This window comes from Pseudorasbora parva, chromosome 3 (genome assembly GCF_024679245.1).
Source record: "Pseudorasbora parva isolate DD20220531a chromosome 3, ASM2467924v1, whole genome shotgun sequence".
Lineage (NCBI taxonomy): Eukaryota > Metazoa > Chordata > Actinopteri > Cypriniformes > Gobionidae > Pseudorasbora > Pseudorasbora parva.
This window is the reverse complement of record NC_090174.1, coordinates 44325035-44347894: the sequence shown is the minus strand read 5'-3', so window position 1 is coordinate 44347894 and position 22860 is coordinate 44325035. Positions and strand designations below refer to the sequence as shown.

General features: G+C 40.8%; 1 long non-coding RNA gene across 1 annotated transcript in view; it reads left to right on the top strand.

The window, feature by feature from the left end:
* Nucleotides 1-22656, top strand: part of LOC137071988 (uncharacterized) — a 97495-nt gene extending 74839 nt beyond the window's left edge. The window contains exon 3 of the long non-coding RNA XR_010904572.1: nucleotides 21921-22656. This is a non-coding gene — a long non-coding RNA (uncharacterized lncRNA). The remainder of the gene's footprint in view (nucleotides 1-21920) is intronic.
* The last annotated feature ends 204 nt before the right edge of the window (nucleotides 22657-22860 follow it).

Here is a 22860-nt window from a genome sequence, read left to right as displayed (position 1 = left end):
ACATGTTTTACATTATCCTATCAGAATTTCGAGTCAGCACAGTACTGTTTTATAATGTTATAATAGAATTATATAAGACTTACATGTACTATGTAAGAGTTGTATTCATAATACAGCCAACCATTATATTTAACCATTACCATCAATATGCATTATTATAATTTATTGGTATTAAAGGCGATATAAAAGGGGAGCAGCACTGAATCTTTGTGCTATTATCTGCCCCGGACTATTCCATGTTTCAGAGCCCTGCTAACATTTCATCCCTTTTTAAAGGCCTTTAGTAAGCATCTGAGCACATTAATACAATTAATCCCAGTGTAAGGGGACATGTGGGCACTCATGATCATTGAGCTTTGCTACATTAATAGTAAAACTAATTATTTCATGACGGTAGATGGCTAACGACCTGCAGCGCACCCAGAGGACAGGCTCATGATAAATGGTCTCATTTACCCTTATAAGGACGCAATCATTTAACACAAGGCAAGAATCTCTGCAAGCATTTAATCCTGTTTAATGGTTACGCTGAGAGAGAAAGTGAGAAGACGATGAGAAGAGAAAATAGATCTACATGAGAAATTAGGATTGTGTCTGTGTGTTTGTGACAGACAGAGAAAGAGGATAGTAGGAGGGAGTAAAATCACAAATGAACTTAACAGTTAATCAGAGAGGAGAAATGGTTGCTGGGTTTATGTCCTCCTAATTAGAAATAGCTCAGATCTATCCTCTTGCCGCAAGTGCCTTGTTAACGACTGTTTCACTAACGAGCTTAGCTCAGTGGCAGTTACGCAGATAAAACCCCTTCCTGATTGATCTGAGCGGCCTTCTGAAATTTGTTTCACTCCAGCGTATTGATTTAATTCTGTTGCTTGAAAAGCTCTAATTAATAATGATAATAAAAGTGTCCCAGCTCGTTAACATCAGCTGGTGTTTTTTTTCCCCTCCTGCACCCATCCTTTCTTCTTTTATCTGCTCTTGCTCTCTCTCTCTCTCTCTCTCTCTCTCTCTCTCTCTCTCTCTCTCTCTCTCTTGCGCTCTCTCTCTCTCCAATCTTTAAGGTCTGCTGGTGAGATGTTTTCTCCCCTGTTTTCTCTCGGGTTTAATCAATGGAGAGCTGTGTGGGTGACTATGAGAGTTCTTTGAATATACATAAGTGATAAAAGCGAAATTTAGAAAGAATAATCAGTTTGGTCTGTTTCTACGTACATCAGACGATCTGGAGTTCTAGCACCTGTTGAAGCAGCAGCCTCGGGACAACTGACGAAAACACAACAAGACAAAAGTGTTTTTGTCAGCAGAAAGATGCAGAAATGTTGAGGCTCTTCTGTTCCAATCCAAGTCAAGCAGTGTAATTAGCCGTGAAAACAGGCGCTGTTTGATATTATGCTTTGGTCTCGCAGGAAGAATGGAAAACTTTCTCTCTTTCGCTCTCTTTTTTTTACTTCTCATTTCACAAACGGCTCTCTTCTTCCACACCTGTGCCCTCCCTCTCTTCCTTCATGGCCCGGTGGGGGGGCGGGGGCGGGGGCTGCGTGGAGGTGTTGGGGGCTACTGATGAAGATGAAGCTGTCTGGCTGTGTCACAGGGGCTGTTCCACCACATTCTAACTGAGGGAGGAGATGGAGAGCGAATGAAAGAGAGAAGAAGAGAGAGTGAGAAAGAGTGCCTAATCCATCACTGGAAGGGAGGACTGACACAACAAAAGACAGAGTGCGAAGCAAGGCTTTTTGGCGGCTAGGGCCGAGGCAACTTCGACAATATTTTTTGGCGCCTGTCAGGCTGTCTAATAAAGCAGAGCTGGAATATGAACTATCTCTCACTGCTGTAATACGCCTCATAAATCAGATTTAATTACGCGGTGTGGGGACAGGCAGTGGGAGCCCTGGCTGGATTTATGGGGCCTTGACTTGGCATCTTAACAACTTTGCGCTTTTAATATCATTACACTGTCATCTATTTTGCCTCCTGCCACAGAGCACGCCAAAACTCCCTGTGTAACAGCACCTTTTTTTTTTCTCACATAGCCATCTCTTCTCTTCAATCCTTCTTTTTTCACCCTGAGAAAAGTCTGTTGACACCATGTAGAAGGAGCCTTTACGGCAGTCGCATATGCCTACAGGTCAGCACATTTCCACGAGAGCGGCCCGGATTCGTCCGTCCGTCATCCGCTCGAGATTTCACTCATCCTTTCCTCTTTCCTTCCTTGTGCTTTTTGCGTCATTGTCCTTCTTTCGACACCCCTCCTTTCCTTCGCTGACCCCCGTTTCCTCCCTTTGCTTAATCTCCTTCGAGCCTTTCTCACCGGGCCGTTTGTCTTGCCCATTCTTCCTTGTCTGTGGCGCAGGGCTTTTGACAGAACAATAAGAGAAGCTGAAGACAAAGAGGAAAGAGAGGAAGCAAAAGAAGAAAGGGGGCATAAAAAATGAGCTCGGAGTGAAAGCAGAACCCTCTGCTATCCTCTTCCTTGTCTTACTAATGGCCCCTAGAGCGGCGTTCCACATAGCGCGCAGACGCTCGTGACGTTAGCCATCTTGTTAATGCTAGCCTCTAAATGCCTGCGCGAGCTCGGTGACAGTGACATATTAGTTTTGCAGCCCTGCGTAATCTGATATTTCAAAGCATGCTGCTGCACTAAAGATTTGATTAATGCTGTTCCATTTGGGCTCAGTAATTGGCCGAGACTAGAGCGGAGAGAGAGGGCGAAAGCGAGTTATTCGGTGAGAGAGAGTCATATAGAGAGAGTGTTAATGAGAGAGAGGGTTAATTAAGCTTCTGGCATCATGGGGACAGTTACTGATGACTCCCTATAACAAACTGCCATTGCTAATATGCACTCGCACACGCATGCGTGCGTACGCTCACATGGCGTTGGTAAAAGCTGTGAGTTTAACCTCATCCTCGCTCACCTGTGAGCCAAGATATGGGTGGGGAACTGACTCCTGCAGGACAGCAGACCCCATTGAATTTTAGGCCTACAGACCCTGTTTTTTTTAAGGTACAAAATGCAGTAATTACAGCAACAGCACATTAATTGCACCGCTTCAAGGAACTTGGCGAAATACACTGAATCCATGCTGCTGGATCCAGTGTTTCCACTCGTACTTAAATGGAGTGACTTTAAATAAAGTGCTATCGTGAAATAAGTCACTTTTAGACATTGAGGCCGTGTGTTGTGGGAAACGACTGAAATATCAGATTTATCTGTGGCTCATTAAACCTCTTCAGTGCCCTATAAACTGCATGAGTGATTCAAACCCACGCCAGGGGCCTGGCTATTTTCAGCCTGTGCTTCACCAAGCCAAACCGCTCACTCCATCAGAGCGAACATGCTGACCAATCAGAGCCGAGGTCATTGTTTATGCATGTGTGGAAGTATTTACACAGGCCAATGGTGTAGTAAAGCTCAAACTGATGGAGAGACACTTAAAATGCCATTAGTCACCTTGTGTTGTTAACAAATCGTAGAAGTGAGCAAAACAGACTTAATACCATTTGCTTTATAACATCAGCACGCAGCGCATACACAAATATAGCTGTTGTATGAAAGCCCTTAAGGTCTATCTAAACACCGTTCATTGTGTCGGGCTGTAGTTATATCTGGGCTGTTTAAATCAGCTGTGTTGCGTTTACACAGAAGCAGACAGCACCTTTCAATATAAGCAGCAATTGTTTCATGCATGGGAGAAGAGGAAATGTTGGTGACAGACACTTGAATTGTGTAAACTTTACACAAAAGCTTGTGTCGACATTAATTATCGCGATATCAAGTAACAACTAACAACACTTTCTGCATTTATTAATCTTGGTTAATGGTATATTGTAGACTGGGTAAACCCAGCCTGATCTGCCGGCGATTTGATTTCGCCCGGCAACTCAGTCTGGAAACCTGTACCTTCATTTCTACTGCTTCTGTTACACTTTTGCAGGAACCAATCACAGACTGGCTTATCCACCTGGCGCGCTATTGGCGGGTTTAACACGTTGACGGATAGAGACAAGATGGATCATTGTCTGTTGATCCCACCTCTTGGTGTCTGATTGGTGGAAGGACTATACAATTGCGTACAGAATCATGAATAATGCTCGTTGATCATGCCTCTTGTGGTCTGATTGGTTGAAGGACTTAGCCTGACATGGTCATACTCAATTCTAGTCAGAATATGAGTCTGAAACTGCGCCCTTTCAACCGAACCAGGAAAGACCTCAATTGGATAGATCTACAACCAATCAGAGCAACGAAGCGACGCATTGTCAAATGTCAACAGAGCTCAACTGCACTGTGTTGCCAAGTCCGCGGGTTGAAGCGACTATTATGGGATATATAAACCCATGAGTGCGAATTTTAGCAGGCAACCTTGCCAAAATAACACACATTGCCGCCCACACCCCCCCCCTCCTCCAAACAAGCTCTCCGTTTAAGATTTGAACAAATATAATCCAAGCCCCTTTGATGACATGCATGATTAAGTTACAGTTTATCATCTGTCCATCATCGTCTAAAGCCCGCCCTGATGATCTCATTGGTCTGAACAGTTTCTGTTCGGGGATAATTACTCCTCTATGGATCGAGGCCAGACCGAACCGCCCAACCTAAACATGTTGTGGGCGGGGCTAATTTCGGCTGGCATCCAGGCTATGAAGGACTATCCAATTGCGTACAGAGTTATTCAAATTATGCTCGTTGATCACACCTCTTGTACAGTAGGAAATACAGAGCAGATTTCCCAGAGCAATGTTCAATCTTAAATTGAGCTTGGTCTGGTGATAGCCAGACAAGGTATATTGCTCATATGTGAATATATTTTTATTTCAAGATGCGCAAACTATAAAAAATATATAGTTGATTCTAATAAGCTGATCTATTTTAATGTTATGGCCAAAATTATAATGTAAACTAGTTTGTCTATAAAAAACTATTATTTTTAAATGCAGCCGTTTTTTCTAAGGAGTTTAAAAAATATGTTAAATTAAATAGACAGTCTCTAACTATACACTGTAAAAAAAATTTAAAAAAAAATGTGTCCAATAAAAAAAATTCCAGTGACTGATCACATCTAAATTTTTCAGTTGGCCAAATTAATTTAAATTACGTAAATTAAATTTGGCAAACTGAAAAATTTAGATGTGATCAGTCACTGGAAATTTTTCAATTGGGGCCTGATTTTTTTTTTACAGTGTATACTGGAATCATATTAAAAATAAAAAGTAGATTATTTATAATTTAACAATAACCAAGATTAATAAATGCTGTCAAGGTTGTTCATTGTAAGTTCATGATACCAAATATACGTCAAATGTTATTGTCAGGGAGTAAAAGTGTCATGTATTGAACTTTTATTGACATTACAATTTCGAAATAAATAAAAATTGGCACATCAGTAGCCGAGAGCTGTGTAGTATGATTATGATGTGTGTGTCTCTGCATGTAGAAAAGAGAGACATTACGAGAGGGAGTGTCTGTATTGGTATTTATGGCCACATTACTCTGTCATGATGTGTGTACACAAGCAGTGTTTATTGTTTGGTTGTATTGTGCGAGAAGGTAGAGAGAGCCGTATTTCTTCCTCTCGGTCCGACAAGCATCCTCTTTGCGTCCCCCCTCCTGAAGACGAATTACAGAAAACAGAGGGCAACGGCATCTGTGGCTCTTCAGGGCTGTCTGAAGGAACAGGGGGAGGAGAGAGACGAGAGGAGAGATGGATGTGGCACGGAGGAGGCCGGGAGGGGAGGTGCAGTTGGTGCCGTATTGAATGTGCCCCGACCTCACTATAACCTCACCACCTCTCCCTGACCCTCACACACAAGACCTGCAGGAGAAAGGAGGGGAGGTCAAAAAGTTAGTCACTGACTTATGAAAGAAGGGGAGAAGAGAAGAAAAGAGATCCCCCTTTCAGAAACATCTGGTGCAGGGTCTTTCAGGCCGGCCGGGATGAATAGAAAAGTGCCGCCCTCTCCTCAGAGCTACTAGAGTAATTAGGCCTGGTGCAAAGGTTCTGGGCATGTTGTCCATCTAAAGAGCCTGCTCAAGTTAATTCAATTAAAGTCAATATACTTTTGCACATTTTTGGTCTTATTGTGAATGATTAATGGGTGGATGTTATTTCAAATAAAATAAAAAAATTTAATTGAAAAAATAAGAACTTTAATCGAAATGTGGTGATTCTAAAATGGCTTTTGTTTCTGCTGAGGTAACTAAGGCCAAACAGCCTATTTGACAATGTTAACCTAAGATATTTAGGTGTTTTTTTTAGAAGATCCGCACTCAATCTAGCTCCATTCTGAACCATTTTGTGAAATATTATGATTTAAAGAACTGTTTTCTATTTGAATATGTTTTATAATGTAATTTATTCTTGTTATGTCAAAGCAAAATTTTCAGCAGCCATTACTCCAGTCTTCGGTGTCACATTATCCTTCAAAAATCATTCTCATATTATGATTTTGTGTATGATTTGTCTAATTGTCAATTTTGAAAACTTCTTGATGTTTTGTGGTAATCAAATCAGCCTATTAGAATGATTTCTGAAGGATCATGTGACTGAATACTGGAGGAATGATGCTGAAAAATCAGCTTTGGCATCACAGAAATAAATACAATTTTTACATATATTAAAATCGAAAAAAACATGCAGTGATCAAGTAAATTTAGCCTTGGTGACCATAAGACATATTTCAAGTAAAATATACATGTATTAAAAAAAATCTTTTGAATGGCAATGTAACATCCGCCTTTCTCAATCAAATAGATTTCTGGAACAAATTAAGTCCTATCCTGTTCAACGCATTGAACTTTTTTTTTTTTTTTTTCAAATGACAATTCACTCTTTAAACTGAGTGATTTTTCACTATGTGAACTCCTAACTGACCCAAACAAGGTGTTCATCCTGTTATAGCTTGCTTTTTTGTCTTTCATATCTCGTCTTGTTGATTTAATTGTCCATTGTTTCCAGGGCTGGGCCTGTTGAGGTGAATGGACAAATAAATAGATGGATGGATGGCCAATGGAAAGATGGAGAGAATGTGTGAGAGGGTGTGTATAGATGAGTCGTGTTTTATGTGCAGTTAGGGGTATGTGTGAGGGAACTTTCTGTAATTAAGTTTTACAGTCTTCTCAGTAAATGACACATAAATCTTGCCACTCCTCGTCAAGCAAAGATCGTAATCCCCTCCTCAATTTCCTGTCTCTATGGACACTCGCTTGATTTAATGGCCTTTGATGATTGCCCACTAAAACAGTACATGGGGTATCCATGGGCAGTGTGTGTGTGTGTCTCTCAGTCAGCATTCATCAGTGAACAGTTGTGCTCTTGCTGAGCCGGCATTTGTTAATGTGTTGCTAAGGTAGAAAATAAAATGGCCATTGACATAACTAAATGGAATTGCAAATTGATTGTTTCTTGCACACTCCCCACTTTACCAACGGTTGGACCAACAGATAGCCCCGTCCCCACCTTACACCATTGGTTAGGCTAGTGTTGCGTCCTGATGTTTACACTTTTCATGCAAAACAACCTAAATAACTTACTTATAGTTGTCTGTACATATTAAGCTGTAATATAAGAATGTTTCAGCAACCATTCCACTACGTTTTTTTCCGGCTCTGATTCACTGAAGATGATCCCTCGCAGTGCATGAAAAAAAAGCCTATTCTCATTAGTCTCTCAGAAACCACATTATCTGCCGAAGTCAAGCAATTAAATCTGCACGTCTTAATGTAGCTGTTATGATTGATCATGTTTATTGGATTGACTCAAGAGCTCTTGGGTTCCTCATCAGTTATCAGGCATGAGAGCGGCAGAAGGACAGGGGTACGAGTGCCAGCGAGAACAGATAAACACTCACCTTGGTTGTGTGCTAATTGTTGTGCCTCCTTCTGTTAGCGTCCCCTTCCTTTTGTTTCTCTGCTGTCAACTCTAATCAACCATTAGATCTTCAGCAGATGGAAGAGACGAAGTGGGAGCGACAGAGAGAGACCGTGGGAATAGCAGCTCAGTTTTAGCAACGCTGCCCTCTATCTGACAAGGAGAATGAGTTGGTCTTTTTATACAGTGGCACAAAACCTGACAGAATTAGAGAGAAGTATATATAGTTAATTGTTGTTATAATTATTGTTTTCGGTTCTCTCCCTGCTAGCTTGTGGCTTGGACTACAGTCGAACAGAAAGGTAATTATTTATTCCCATGGTGCACTGTTATTTCCATAAACACAAGCAAGCAAGCATATTGGGTTCCTGCAGATCATATTTTACACTATTAATATGCCATCTGCTTCTGTAAACACACACACACACACACACACACACACATGCTTACAGTCAGCAGAAGAGCTGAGGATGCACACTGAAATACAAGCGATCACAGGGAAATATGCAGTTATATTAACACCAAAACATGCAGACCTATGAGATTTTAAAGTCGGTGTGTAATGGAAATTGGAAAATGGAGCCAACATATTGTGAACGAATCTTCCATGCCTGTTTCATTTTTTGTATATTATGATGACCATCTAATTTTCAATCAAAATATCATAACTGGATCTTCCAGGGTCAAGAATATTAATTAAAAAGTAAATTGTCATTTGCAACCCGTTTTTTCTTCCATAGCGTGACGTATTGCTGCTGTAACAGGATATTCAATGAGAGAAAAATGTGAATTGATTGGATAGTGAAAAGTTAAGCCAGGACACTTTTGTTCTGTGTGAGTGTGAGTTTGCAAAAACCATGATTAAACACTACCTAACCACTGATGTCTGCAGAAATGAAAAGACATTTAAAAGGAAGAACAGGTTATTAAATTTTGATTAAGAAGACAAGCAATATTTTTCATTGGAATAATATACACCAGTAAATCATTCCCAATTAGACCAGGAATGTGCGTTAGGAAAATAAATAGTCGATTTTGGTTTCATGTTGTTGACTTTAAAGTCTCTGGAAGGTTTTAGGGGGTTATCGGTCCATCTTTCATTTTCTGCTGGGGAAAAAATTAGAAGCAGGACATGAAATCCACAGAACCATTTAACTGAGGTCTTGCTATTTATTCTCAGGTCAGAAAAGAGTCTCTGTTGGATTAGAGTGGAGGTCAATGACAGGTCGAGAGATAACTGCAGGCTCACCGAGGAAACTGTTTTAATGAGAACAGCTGATCAGCTGCCATGGATTAGCATTCCTGCCATTCTATGGGGGGCTCTGATGATGGAGAGGATTACACTAATGATTAATGCATTTAATACGTCTAACAGTTTGTCAGCAGTGACATCGGGCATTACATGATAGGGGTCGACCTGTTTTAGTTTCGCAGATTCTTCAGGTGACTGAGGGTTTTGCTTGCACGTGAGAGGCAGAGAGAAGGAAACGGGATGGATCACCAACCGCTACAAGGTAGAAACTAGAGGAGAAAACCAGGCACTGAGAAAGAGACAGAACTCGAGGGAAGCAGTGACAGAGAGAGAGAGAGAGAGAGAGAGAGAGAGAGAGAGAGAGAGAGAGAGAGAGAGAGAGAGAGAGAGAGAGAGGAGGAGGGGTGTTCTGGCTGGGTTGACAGCAGCCCATTCATCCTCCATGCTAGAGGAGACAAAGTGCTGGCTGGCTCAGGACAGGCCCCATAAATCACCTTCCATAAGACACACTACCTACTGCTTATTACATTCAGCATGACAAAGCCTCTCTCCCTTCCCCTTTTTCTGTTTTCTCCTCTCCACTCCTTCTCTCTATTCATTCTGCCTTACCTTTCCCTTTCTCTGAGCTTGTTTCCTTTTTCCGTCTTGTCTTTTCTTGTCTTATTTTCCATAGAGGTGAATTATTTTATTTTTTTACACAACAAAATGAATAGTTCATGTATAATTACATGAAATGAAAACTCATATCATTAACCTAATAAACCCTGATTTATGATTACATGCACCAGGTCACCTCGTGGGGGCAACATTTTGAGATCCCATGACAAGCCGATTATTTGCTTTATTTCAGTAACCTTCGTGTTATTTGACAGTTTCACTGGTGCCTCTTTTCCATATAATGAGAATGAATGTGAATCCGGACTGTCAAGCTCTAAAATGGCAGAAACGCACTATAAAAGGATCATAAAATATATTGCCTGCTATGTTCCATGTCTTCCGGAGCCATAAAATAGCTTTATGTGATGAACAATCCCTAAATTATACCATCTGCAGTCCACATCAATTCAAAAATGTGCCTGTAGATGGAAAACGTCAGGTTTGACATAAATGTGACGCGTCATGTGATGCAGCAAAACTAAATATGCAGAAGGGTACTGAGACATTAATGAGAGCTACAGTGGAGGATGTGAATAATGGCTGCAATTTGGCCTACAACGTTATCATATGCTTGAGAAGACTAAGCATAAGTTACATTTATGATACTTAAATAGTATTTTTGAAGGATAAAAGTTAAATGTATTGTGATTGAATGGAAAAGAGAGACACTGTCTTTCAACACAGAACTTCTCCTTTTGTGTTCCACAGGAAAAACAACATAACATTTTTTATTTATTTTGGGCATAACTTTTTCACCAGTCATGTTAGGCTGACAGAATGCAAGCTTAACTACACACAGATAAATTGCCTCCATATTTATTTTTACTGGTTGCATTCTCTGTTGTTGTTGAGCTATATTTTAATTCCTCATAGCGAGACTGGGCTGGTGGCTGCTTGCCGGCTGTTTTTGTCGGACATGTCGCTAATGCTATGAGTCAGACAGATAAGTAGAGGGCAATAGAGACAATATTAAGATGGAATTGCAAAATACGTCCTCGGGCACTGTGCAACGGACAGAATATTCCAGTGCTATTTTAAAGCGTAACCTTGGTAAGATTTCCTAAAAGACTTCGGTCTCCATTTTTGTCTATGGTTCAACAGAAGCCCAAACCCTTCATCAATCTCTGCCTCTACATTATAGAAACACAATATTTTCATTTCCCTCTCCTTTCCATTTCGTGCGTGCATATGTGTTTGTGTGTGCTGCTTTAATGGAGGATGCGTTACAGCAGGGTAATGATCTGTGCGTGTGTGTGTATTGATCAGAGTGTGATTTATTTCAGCCGTCTCGTGATTATCGGGTCGTTCATCATGCCTGAATTACCCTATCAATACTGCTGCCTACACGGACCACGAGAGACTGCAGAGAGAGAGAGAGAGAGAGAGAGAGAGAGAGATTTGTTACAAGGCCAGGCCAGTGGAGGGGATGCATAAGGATAGAGGAGAGGAGTAGAAAAACATTTAAATACTTCCTCCCATCTTATCCTATGCGAAGTAAACAACTGCTTTCTCAGCAGTTCTTTAATACGTTGGAACCCCACTGCGTTATTTGAATGGAAAACCAATTTGTTGAGCTCGCGCTCTGATTATAAAACTTGTAAATAAACTCTCTAAAAAGGTTTTCCTATACTGGTTCAGCTGAATCTGTGCATCCTTCTTAAGTAAGATTTCATTTACACATATACTTAGGATCAATTTAATGACAGACCACTGGGACCGTATGCAAATCAGCAGTATTTGCGCTCTGATTGGCCAAACATGGTATCTTAAAGAGATCTATTAAGTGACGTTTAAAGCTGCAGTCCGTTTGGCGCTCTAGTGGTAAATAAACAGAACTGCACGTGTCTTGCGGAAGAACATTGAAGCTGGAGCTACTTCTGTCTGTTTATGTCTATGGCGAGTCTCGCAGCCAGGGACTGTGCTCCTCCGCAGCGGTTCCTTCCAGACTGGTCTGAAATAGTCCCAATATAAACACTTATTATACAGTAAGTGTACCATTCAGGGTAAGACAAAACACGGTTTGGAAAATGGATTCATGTTGTACATTCTCATTATATAATTTTTGTAAATCTGGAACACAAAAAAGTTACAGACAGCAGCTTTAAGGAGTCTAACTAAGTCTGACTTTGAGGAATTTGACTAGCATAAATCGGTCAGTGAACAGGGTGAGAGGGAGGCTGGAATATAATAACCCCTCACTATGGAAGCCAAAGCCTTTATGGGAACTTTATCTTTAGTAAAAGTAATTAGCATCCCATAGGCTTATGGTGAACTAAACAGCATGATGAGGGTCTGGAGAGGTTTTTAAAATGTCTTAAGATGCAGACACATAAACACATGCAATGGCAATAGTTTATGTTTGTGTTCACAGCAAAATCATAAGCACAAGGGCATTTCTTGTGACCATGATGGGTTAACCACTTTAAAAAACATTCCATTTACAACACTTTTGGCAGCTTAATTACATTCTTTGTGATCTCTACTATAATTGCTGGCACAGATTGTCCCCTTGAGTCTTCCACTGTCACCTCCTTGTCTGCGTCGAGGGATGTCTGCTTTTGCTGTCTTCTTACGTGCCCAACATACCCATTTTAAAAGCTCAAAGTGCTATTCTAAAAGCCAGTGAACATTATGAGATGCTAGCTATGGCATAAAAAGCATGGGAAGTCTGCTAGCATCTGGGAACAGCTAAACTTAAAGCTATAATGTACCACAGTCATTGGCTGTGGCGGTTAGCATGGGTGTGCCCTTAGCTCATCTGTGGCTCATCCTAGAGGTCTACGGTTGACATAATTAAAAAGAGTCCAGATGATGACACTTTTGAAGTTGACGATATGAAATTATTGTTATTATGTTAATTATTAAAGGGGGGGGGGGGGGGGGTGCTGTTTCCTGCATACTGAGCTTTTTACACTGTTAAAGACTTGGATTCCCATCCTAAACATAGACTAAGTTTCAAAAACTAATGTTGGACGTTTGATGGAGTATTTCTGTGTTAAAAATACTCTTTCCGGTTTCTCACAAGTTTCGGAGAGTTTTTTTCGAGTATGGGTCGGCTTGACGTCGACAGAGCGGAAGGTCCTTGTATGGGCCGTACGGGCTCCTCTCCCAGAAGGGTGCGCGCGTGACTAGAGCGAGAGAGCAAATGCACGCCCATAAACACTCTCTCAGGTGCAGATCCACTCGTCTGAGCAACACTTCTGTGGCGCCGCGCTCCACTTTATTCCTATGGGTGACATCAAGCGACTTCAACGCTTCAGCACAGCATTCTGGGAAGGCAGCGCTGCATTTGAACCGATTTGAACGCAGAAATGACGGGAAGCATCACATCACGCTTCAGTCTCGTCGCAAAGTGGATCTCCGCGGTCACTGCTGTCACAGGACTTCACGAAATCAACAGTTACCAAAGAAGTGTGTTTTTGACAGAGCGGTCCCAACGATAAAGGTTCACGGTCGTGCACGGTGAGTAAAACTGCTTCAAATGTCTGTGTTGTTGGCTATCGGCACGTAAGTAAACAGTAAACAACACGATCGTGTATAACGTTAGTTAATTTATCAATGGAGCATGAGATCTATGGTGTGTGTTTAAATACATTTGTTTAGCTGACCACTATAGGTGTGTTTGTTAATTGTAAAACCACAAAAAAAAAAAAAACTAGGGGAGGTTCTCATAAACCGTGCTTCGTCATTCAAACGCACTAACGGTTACTCCATTGTTGTTCTATGTATAACGTTACACTAGTCTGACGTGCAAAACCGTTTTGCTTGCTACTGCTAATGTTTAGTCGAATACAATAGTCCATAAACCAAATCATGTCCTCATAAACTGCGAGTAAACACACACAAATGTTGACAGGCCACTAAATACAGTACATACCAGAGATGGACGTCCTGCTGTTGCTGTTTCTCCTGTTCAATTTATTTCAGCCTCCGGATCTGATTCTGGATCATATCTGTATTAATTGAATCTGGGTAGCATTTTCTTCTCCACGCTTGAGGACGTCACCGCTTTGTGCGCGCTCGTCATTCTTTAGCTCCGCCCACACGATACACCTCCAGGCGCTCGTTTTTTTCGGAAAGACTCGGTACAGCCAAGGCTGGACTTACCATTGGGCTTGACTGGGCTCAAGCCCATGGGCCCTGCCCAGTAGGGGCCCCGCCATTTTACGTTAGATTTTTTTCAATAATATGTCAGTCATTTAGGCTAATTTTAATTTAAAGTTTGTTGATTGGCCTGGTATTGTTACCTGGCCCTGCCCTGCAATGAAAAATGTAGGCTAATTTAATTAGCTAAATGAAATGTCAGTCATCTTGAGGTTTCCTGGTTGGTTATTGGTAACTTAGTTACGTAGTGCCTCGTTTACTGCCGTTGAAAAAACCTGTCTGCATTAGACAGTGATGTAATGGCGGACAAACGGTATCAGAGTGGCGCGCTTAAAAGAAGGGCAGCCCATAAATGAATCATCATCTCTTCGTTCAGAAACAGCGACTGAACAATGTCCAACTACAGATTCCATATACACTGACTGATCCCGCTCGCTGGGGTGAAATGAACCTTTTTCTAGTGGTCGGCAACTGGCCCGCCAAGAAGTGGCCCGCCAGTGATAATATCTGGCCCGCGCCCACATCTGCCGAATCTGGCAGATTGTTTTAATAGCGGTTGGTTCTGAAACATAACATGTCAGTGTAACGGAGGCAAGGTTTATTTACGGTCTATGAGCGAAGCTAACGAGAACTGTGCAGGTAAATTCCCGTCATTTCAAGAGACGTCTAGTGGCCAGTGGAAGGATAAGCAGCAATTTGCCTCGTTGTTAGAGCATCAAACTCTTGTGCGGAAAGACCCGAGTTCGAAACCGAAACTAGGTATATCAACATACACTTATTATCAGTTTTGTTTTTAGTGATCTTGCCTTCAAAATAGGCTAATATGAAAAGCTTCAATCAGTGGTCATATAAATATATATTCACGTTTTTTAAAATTATTTTTTTTACATGTAACACTGTATACTGTACCAGTCACCTTTTGAAATGAGCTTTGCGCTTCAAATAACGATTGGATTGATTATATGTTACGCCACCAGATGGCGACAAATTTCTTTAAAAAACATTTGTCATTGAATCGTTCATTCAGGAGATTCGTTCAAAGTTGGTGATTCATCTATGAAACAACTGTATTTGATTGAGGAATTGAATCATTCATTCAAACCCAAGTTTTTTTTTAAAAATAAATAATTCAGATTAATTAAACATTTTTTGTACACTTCAGCAATTAACATACATTGTTATTTTGTTTATTTGTTTGTTCAGAATCGTGATCTCTTTTTTATTCTCAGTTTATCCAGAATTGTGTTGCTCTAATATAAAGCTTGTGTATCATTTTGTTCTATTTAAAGTAATGTATAGAAGGTAGGGCCCGAAAGTGACTCAAGCCCAATGGCATATGACCAGCTGTAGAGAGAACTAAGGTAATTATTGTTTTTAAATATATTTAATAATATTACTGTGTTTACTATTTTAATCAAATAAATGGAGCCTTGATGAACATAAAACATGTTTAAAAACTAAAAGAACTAAAAAAACCTTTGAATGGTATTATATTGGCTCTATTGGCAAAAGTTTAGGGACACCTGCCCCTAGACAGTTTATGTGCACATGAACATAAACTGTTTATGTGCAACCGTCCCTTCGGGTTTAATATGGATTTGTCCAGCCTTTTGCAGCTATAACAGCTTCAACTCTTATGGGAAGGCTTTCCACAAGGTTTAGGAGTGTGTTTATGGGAATGTTTGGCCAATCTTCTAGAAGCACATTTGTGAGAAGGCCTGGCTGGCAGTCTCCGCCCTAATTTATCCTTCCTAATTCATCGACTGTTTTTTAATAAGTTCCTCCACAACAAACACACTCATCCATGTCTTTATGGACCTTGCTTTGTGCACTGGTGCGCAATCATGTTGGGACAGGAACTAAGGAACTGAAAAACAACCCACACCATAACCCCCCTTCCACCAAAGTTTACACTTGGCACAATTCAGTCAGGCAAGAAGCGTTCTCGTGGCAACTGCCAAACCCAAACTCGACTGTCGAATTGCCAGACAGAGAAGCGTGATTGGTCACTCCAGAGAACACGTCTCCACTGCTCTAGAGTCCAGTGGCGGCGCGCTTTACACCACTGCATCCCACTCTTTGCATTCCACTTGTTGATGTAAGGTTTAAATGCAGTTGCTTAGCCATTGAAACCCATTCCATGAAGCTCTCTGTTGTTGCTCCTCCTGTTCAATTTATTTCAGCCTCCGGATCTGATTCTGGATCATATCTGTATTAGTTGAATCTGGGTAGTGTTTTCTTCTCCACGCTTGAGGATGTCACCGCTTTGTGTGCGCTCGTCATTCTTTAGCTCCGCCCACACGATACGCCTCCAGGCACTCGTTTTTTTCCCGGAAAGACTCGGTACAGCCAAGGCTGGACTTACCATTGGGCTTGACTGGGCTCAAGCCCATGGGCCCCGCCCAGTAAGAGGCCCCGCTATTTTACGTTTGATTTTTTTGACACTGGACTTCAGGCATTTTGGCATTTCCTTCTCCCCAGTCTTCCTCCAGACTCTGGCACCTTGATTTCCGAATGACATGCAAAATTTGAGAAACAGTCCAGTGCTGCTTCTCTGTAGCCCAGGTCAGGCATTTCTGCCTCTGTTTCTGGTTCAAAAGTGGCTTGACCTGGGGAATGCGGCACCTGCAGCCCATTTCCTGCACATGCCTCTGCACGGTGGCTCTGGATGTTTCTACTCCAGAATCAGTCCACTGCTGCCACAGGTCCCCCAAGGTCTGGAATCGGTCCTTCCCACAGACTTCCCACTGAGGTGCCTTGATACAGCACTCTGGGAACAGCCTATTCATTCAGAAATTTCTTTCTGTGTCTTACCCTCTCGTTTGAGGGTGTCAATGATGGCCTTCTGGACAGCAGTCAGGTCGGCAGTCTTACCCATGATTACGGTTTTGAGTAATGAACCAGGCTGGGAGTTTTTAAAAGCCTCAGGAATCTTTTGCAGGTGTTTAGAGTTAATTAGTTGATTCAGATGATTAGGTTAATAGCTCGTTTAGAGAACCTTTTCATGATTTTCAGGAATTTGGGGTTTTCATGCGCTGTATGCCAAAATCATCCGTATTAAAACAATAAAAGACCTGAAATATTTAAATTGGTGTGCAATGAATCTAAAATATATGAAAGTTAAATTTTTATCATTACATTATGGCAAATAATGAACTTTATCACAATATGGTAATTTTAATGCTAATATTTGTTCGCAATATGCAATATTTTTTACCTATTATATATTTTATATATATATATATATATATATCAAAAGTAACTTTATGTATGAACTTACTCTAATATCATTTGACAAAACAAGTTGAGACAAAACATTAAAGCCATAGTTATCCCTTCCAAATCTCCCTGAATCCAGTGAAGCCAGAATCCCAAGATATCAACTCCATGAACTCCATTTTGAGACAGACACTCACTTTCCAATACCTTTTCATATAGTCATGCCCAATTCATTCAGCCAGCTTGGAATTTTTCCAGATTGAAACAGGTCTTAAATTAATATGGGTGCTTTACATTCGGGCCTCAGTCTCTCTCTCTCTCTCTCTCTCTCTCTCTCTCTCTCTCTCTCTCTCTCTCTCTCTCTCTCTCTCTCTCTCTCTCTCTCTCTCTCTCTCATGCTGTTGGGAGAGATTATACTTCTGAAAGATGAGAAACACTGTAGACAGTGTGGATGGGATAATCAATCAGACTGTGCAGGAGAATGTGAAAGCACAGAAGCTGAGGCAAGGAGAGGGCAGCAAAATAAAATACATATACACGGTTATGAGTGCAGACTGCATCTGCACCAGGGAATTGGAGCCATAAATCAAAAAGGCTGTCAGAGGACAGAGAGTGAGAGAGAAAAAGAGAGAGGGAGAGAGACAGCAAGGCAAAGGTAGTGTGTGTGTGTGTGTGTGTGTGTGTGTGTGTGTGTGTGTGTGTGTGTGTGTGTGTGTGTGTGTGTGTGTGTGTGTGTGTGTGTGTGTGTGTGTGTGTGTGTGTGTGTGTGTGAGACACTGTCACTGACTCCTCTGCTCCCTCCTTCACTGGAATGCAATTTCCTGGAATGTCAGGCGGAGAGATGGGGAGCAGATAACGTGCCATGAGCGTGAGTGTGTCTGTCCTCCACCCCGTCCACAGCGGCAACGCAGCTCAACCCAAATCTCATTACAGAGACATGATAGAATTTGCTCAGTGTGTAACCTCATTATTCTCACTCACAGATAAGGCCTGTAATTGGCCAGATCTACAGAATGGAGGAGAAAGAGGGACTGGCAAGGCAGGTGTGTGTGTGCGTGTGTGTGTCTTACTGCCCAGGACTATGCTGTGAGAGGCAGGAAGTGACTGACTTTGCAATATGTGTGTATGTAAGACTGACCAATAGAACGTGAGCAAAGAGGAGCTGTGGGTACAGGAGATCATTGCTGTGGAAGTGGGGTTCATTGCATCATGTGGATTTAAAGAGTGGTCAGACCTGTATACAGTTAGAGAGTGTGGGTGAGAGCCCTCCGGGCAAACACAGTTACATTTTTGTTTTTATCCACTGTCGGTTCCTCTATTTTTGCCAAAGAATTACTGTTGATTTGAGGAATTCATGTGAAAATTGCCTAAAATTGCAGTAGGTTTACTTTATTGTGGAGGGATGTTGGGTGGAAATTGGTTCAAATTGGGGCAGCTGCGCTCCTAAATTAATATAGAAGTGCATAGATGTTTTTTTTCTTAGTTGTTTCAAGGATAAGGCCATCTGTCATAGTAATCTTAAATACCACAAATAATTTACTATATGACCAAATGATGAAGTTTACATTTTTTTATACACACATATATATAATATCTCAATGTTTGGATCATTATTGCAGTAATTATGTTTCTAGCGTGTTATATATTTGTAAAGTATATTATATATTTAGTTCTTCTAAACCCTAATTGATGGAGTGTGTACCTTTTCATTTCTTAAACAACCGTGTAGGAAGACACATCATGGCCATATTCCAGAATGACAACGTCAAGATTCATCAGGCTCAGATTCTGAAAGAATGGTTGGGAGGGAGCATGAAGGATAATTTTCACACATGAATTGATGCACCTCTTGATGAAAATAAATGTTGTGATGTTATTTCCATCCAGAGATGTGTCAGTGTTTGGTTAGCCAATGCAAGAGTCAAGCACTCTATAAAGTTTACTCCAGCACATGCTAAAGACTTTCAATTAATTTAAGGTCTGGATTCAGAGGTGCATCAAAAGTGAAAAATTACCATTCTTAACCATTCTTTCACGAGTTTGAGCCTAATGAATCAAATGTATGCGTTGAACTAAAAAAAACAAAAACATTATTGCATTAACGTGTTAATTTTGAGGATAAAAATTGTGAAATATTTGGACAAGAATTCTAATAAAATGTACTGACATTTGCCATGGCAGTTCACTTTATCTGTGCTCTGTAGTTATTCACAGAAGTTCAAAGTGAATATGCCCAGGCTGCATACTTGCTCAAAACCACAAAAGACGGATCTGAAAACCATAAAACCTCTGATTCCCATGTTTCTCCATCATTGCAATTTGTCAAACAGTACATTGAGCTAGAAATTACCCAAATGAGAGAATAATAACTGTAATGTGGTGGAGACCGCCGTAACTAAATATTGTGTGTCTGTGTGTATGTTATCTGTCCCAAGGACCACCCATCAATCCGTCCACCCCATAGCCACACACACGCAAGCCTTGAGGTCACTGCAGCTTTCACTCTTGCACACAGTAAACGTACCCTATCCACCGCACACCCTGTGCCGGTTCAGACGTACCGTTCCAAACCTAACATGGAAAATCACACTGTGGCTACACTGATCCAGAATGGACGAGTGTGCTTATTCTGAAGGCCTGTTTCATGTCCAATCAAGCCCACCACAGAGAGTGTGACCCAAACATAAACATTTATTCTGTATTTAGCTTTGGTTCTGGGTTATTATTTCTCATTAAGAATCACTGTATCAGACCACGGCTCAAAGCAAAATAAACAGGCTTTATAAATATGTCTCTTTTGGGTCTTGATGCTATATTTTCTTGAAAGGGCTCCAAATAGAATAAAAAAGTTTTATTTTATACATTGTAAAAATTATATGTTCAATAAGTTATGACAACATGTGTTTTTACATTGTTTTAACTCAAGTTTTAGATAAGTTAAGAAATATTAGAACTTAAATAAGTTAAGAAATGTAAAAAAAAATGCAACTAATTTATTTATGTCAGTTTAACATAATCTAAGTTGAAATAACTCAAACATCCAAGTCAATTGTTCTTTGGTTTTGTTTTTATATGAAGGCTGTGACTTTTTTTTAAGTGTAAATGACTTTTTGTAATTTTCTGTCATAAAGGAAAATAATTCTGTCATGATTTATTCATGTTAGCTTAAATATAAACTTTTTGTGACTTTCTTTCTTCTGATACACTACTATTTAAAAGTTTGGGGTCAGTAAGATTTTTTTTAAAAAGAAATGAATTGTTTTATTAATCAAGGATTTGTTAAATTGATAGTAAAAAAAAAAGTATAATAGATTTATATTTCAAATAAATGTCTGACATTTTGAACTCTCTTTTAATCAAAGAATCCTGAAAAATGATTACAGTTTACATAAAAATATTAAGCACCAAAATTTTCAACACTGATAATTATTAGATTATTAGATAGTTTCATTTGCTAGCAAATCAGCATATTAGAATGATTTCTGAATAATCATGTGACTCATGAGGGCATCATTACTCATTTATTCCTGTGATAGCTTCCATCACAGGAATAAATGGCATTTTACAATGTATTCAAATAATATATATTTAAAGAAACTGTTATAAATTATAAAAATATTTCATAATATGTTTGATCAAATAACTGTTCTTTCACAGACATTAAACAAAACTTACTGACCCCAAACTTTTGTACAGTAGTGTGTTTTAAAAAATGTTCTGACAGTTCTTAAGTGAAAGTAATGGGATCTAAAGTAACATGGAAGAAAAATATAGACTTTTTTTTGTTACACAGATTTAAAAAAATTCTCACAGAATTGTAATTTTGGGGTGAGCTGCCACTTTAATGAGTAACCTTTGGTGAATCTAAAAACAATTGAAGAACCAATGTTTCCTTTTATTTCTTCTTCAGCACATCTCTTGCATTCACATTCTGTTTTCCTCTTTTTTTTAGGCCCTCCTTTTATTTTATTTTATACATGCAGATGCGAGAACAGTTGTCCCCAATCTGGATTCAGTCCCCCACTATTACAAAAAAACAAAACAAAACAGGCCTGATCTCAGATCAGTGGCAGTGTTTGCTCTCTGAACCCCGATCAGTGCCGGAGTCTGGAGTGTGACATATTCATCTGCTGACAGGGGGGTGGAGGTGGGACGGTTTGACTACACTGGGACCTGCCAGGGCTGTCATTACATACTGAATGGCTTCTCCCACACACACACACACACACACACACACACAGGCAGCTGGTTGTCGGTCCTCCGAAGAGACAGACATAATAACAGAGAGAGAGAATTCAGATCAAAACAGGAAAACAAAGTGAGAGTAAGACAAAAATTGTGGATTTGTGATTAAAAGAGAGGGAGAGACAGGGGGCGTATCATTATTCCCCCCTTTCTTTTCCTCTCAGTGAAGGCATGTTGACATGTCATGAATTCAGTTCCTGCTGCGAGACTGCTCTGTGTGTGTGAAGTCAAACAGCTAGAGCGGCCCATTAGTGTCACACACACACCTAGAAAAACACACGGCTATCAAATAAGGGGGATTATGAGTGTAAAAAGGGCAAGCAGGCCCACTCAGAGAACAGGAAGGCGCCCCAACTTGACAGTGTGTGTGTGTGTGTGTGTGTGTGTGTGTGTGTGTGTGTGTGTGTGTGTGTGTGTGTGTGTGTGTGTGTGTGTGTGTGTGTGTGTATGTGTGTGTGTGGCATCTCCTCCCTCCCTTTCAAGTGTGACAGTGATTAATGATTCTCAGCTGTCAGGTACATTACTCACATGACCTCTCCTTTTCACTGACACATTTTCTTTCTGTCTCTCTATACCAGAGACACCACAGACACAAACAGAAAGACTGGCGAATGAAAAAAGTGGAGGAAACAACATGCGTCTCCCTCTGGACAGTGAGTAGGAGTGCTTCCAGCATGCGGGACAAAACCACTAATAAGGGGACAAATATTTTCACATATGCATCAGAGTGTGTCTTTGTCAGTTTGAAGAGACCAAGGCGTTACTCGGTCTCTCTCCCTCCCTCCCTCCTTTCCCTGGATGATGGATGGAGAGGAATGAAAAGTTTCCTCTCCTGGATCGAGTCGTCGTCAGCAAGCAGGCATCTGCTTTCCATCTCCGCCTTACACCCGGCCGCAGATCCTGGAGCAGAAACATTCTCAAATCCCGACATAGACTGTTACCGAAGGAACTGATCATAGATCAGCTCCGTCAGGCATCGACAATTCCAGTCAGCCTCTGGAGGGTCAGAGGAGGCGTCGTGGTGAGGAGAACAGGCTGACAGAAGAGGAAAGCCTGACGAAGCATTGCGTGTCTCGTCCAAAAAGAACTGAAAGTTCTTTAGCGAAATGACTTTGCTTTTAAGCACCGCAAGTCAGCCAAGTCTTTGATTTATTCGACTTGCTTTTACTTCGGATAACAAAAAAGCTCAACTCGGAGCCGGTTTGCCTTCCGAGGCCTAGAAATATTGTAAACCTTTCAGAAGTGTGCTAGCATCACAGAAATCCTCCTTTAGCTCTCCTCCCTCAAAAGTAGAATACAAAAGAGACAATTCTCTGCGGGGGGAAAAATGAAAACAGGGGAATACGAATAAAGAGCTCCAAACTTCAGAGTAATTACCCATGAGGCTCCTCCCAGCTCTTTCTGTCTCTCTCTCTCTCTCTCTCTCTCTCTCTCTCTCTCTCTCTCTCTCTCTCTCTCTCTCTCTCTCTCTCTCTCTCTCTCTCTCTCTCTCTTACTCTCTCTCTCTTTTTTCTCTGT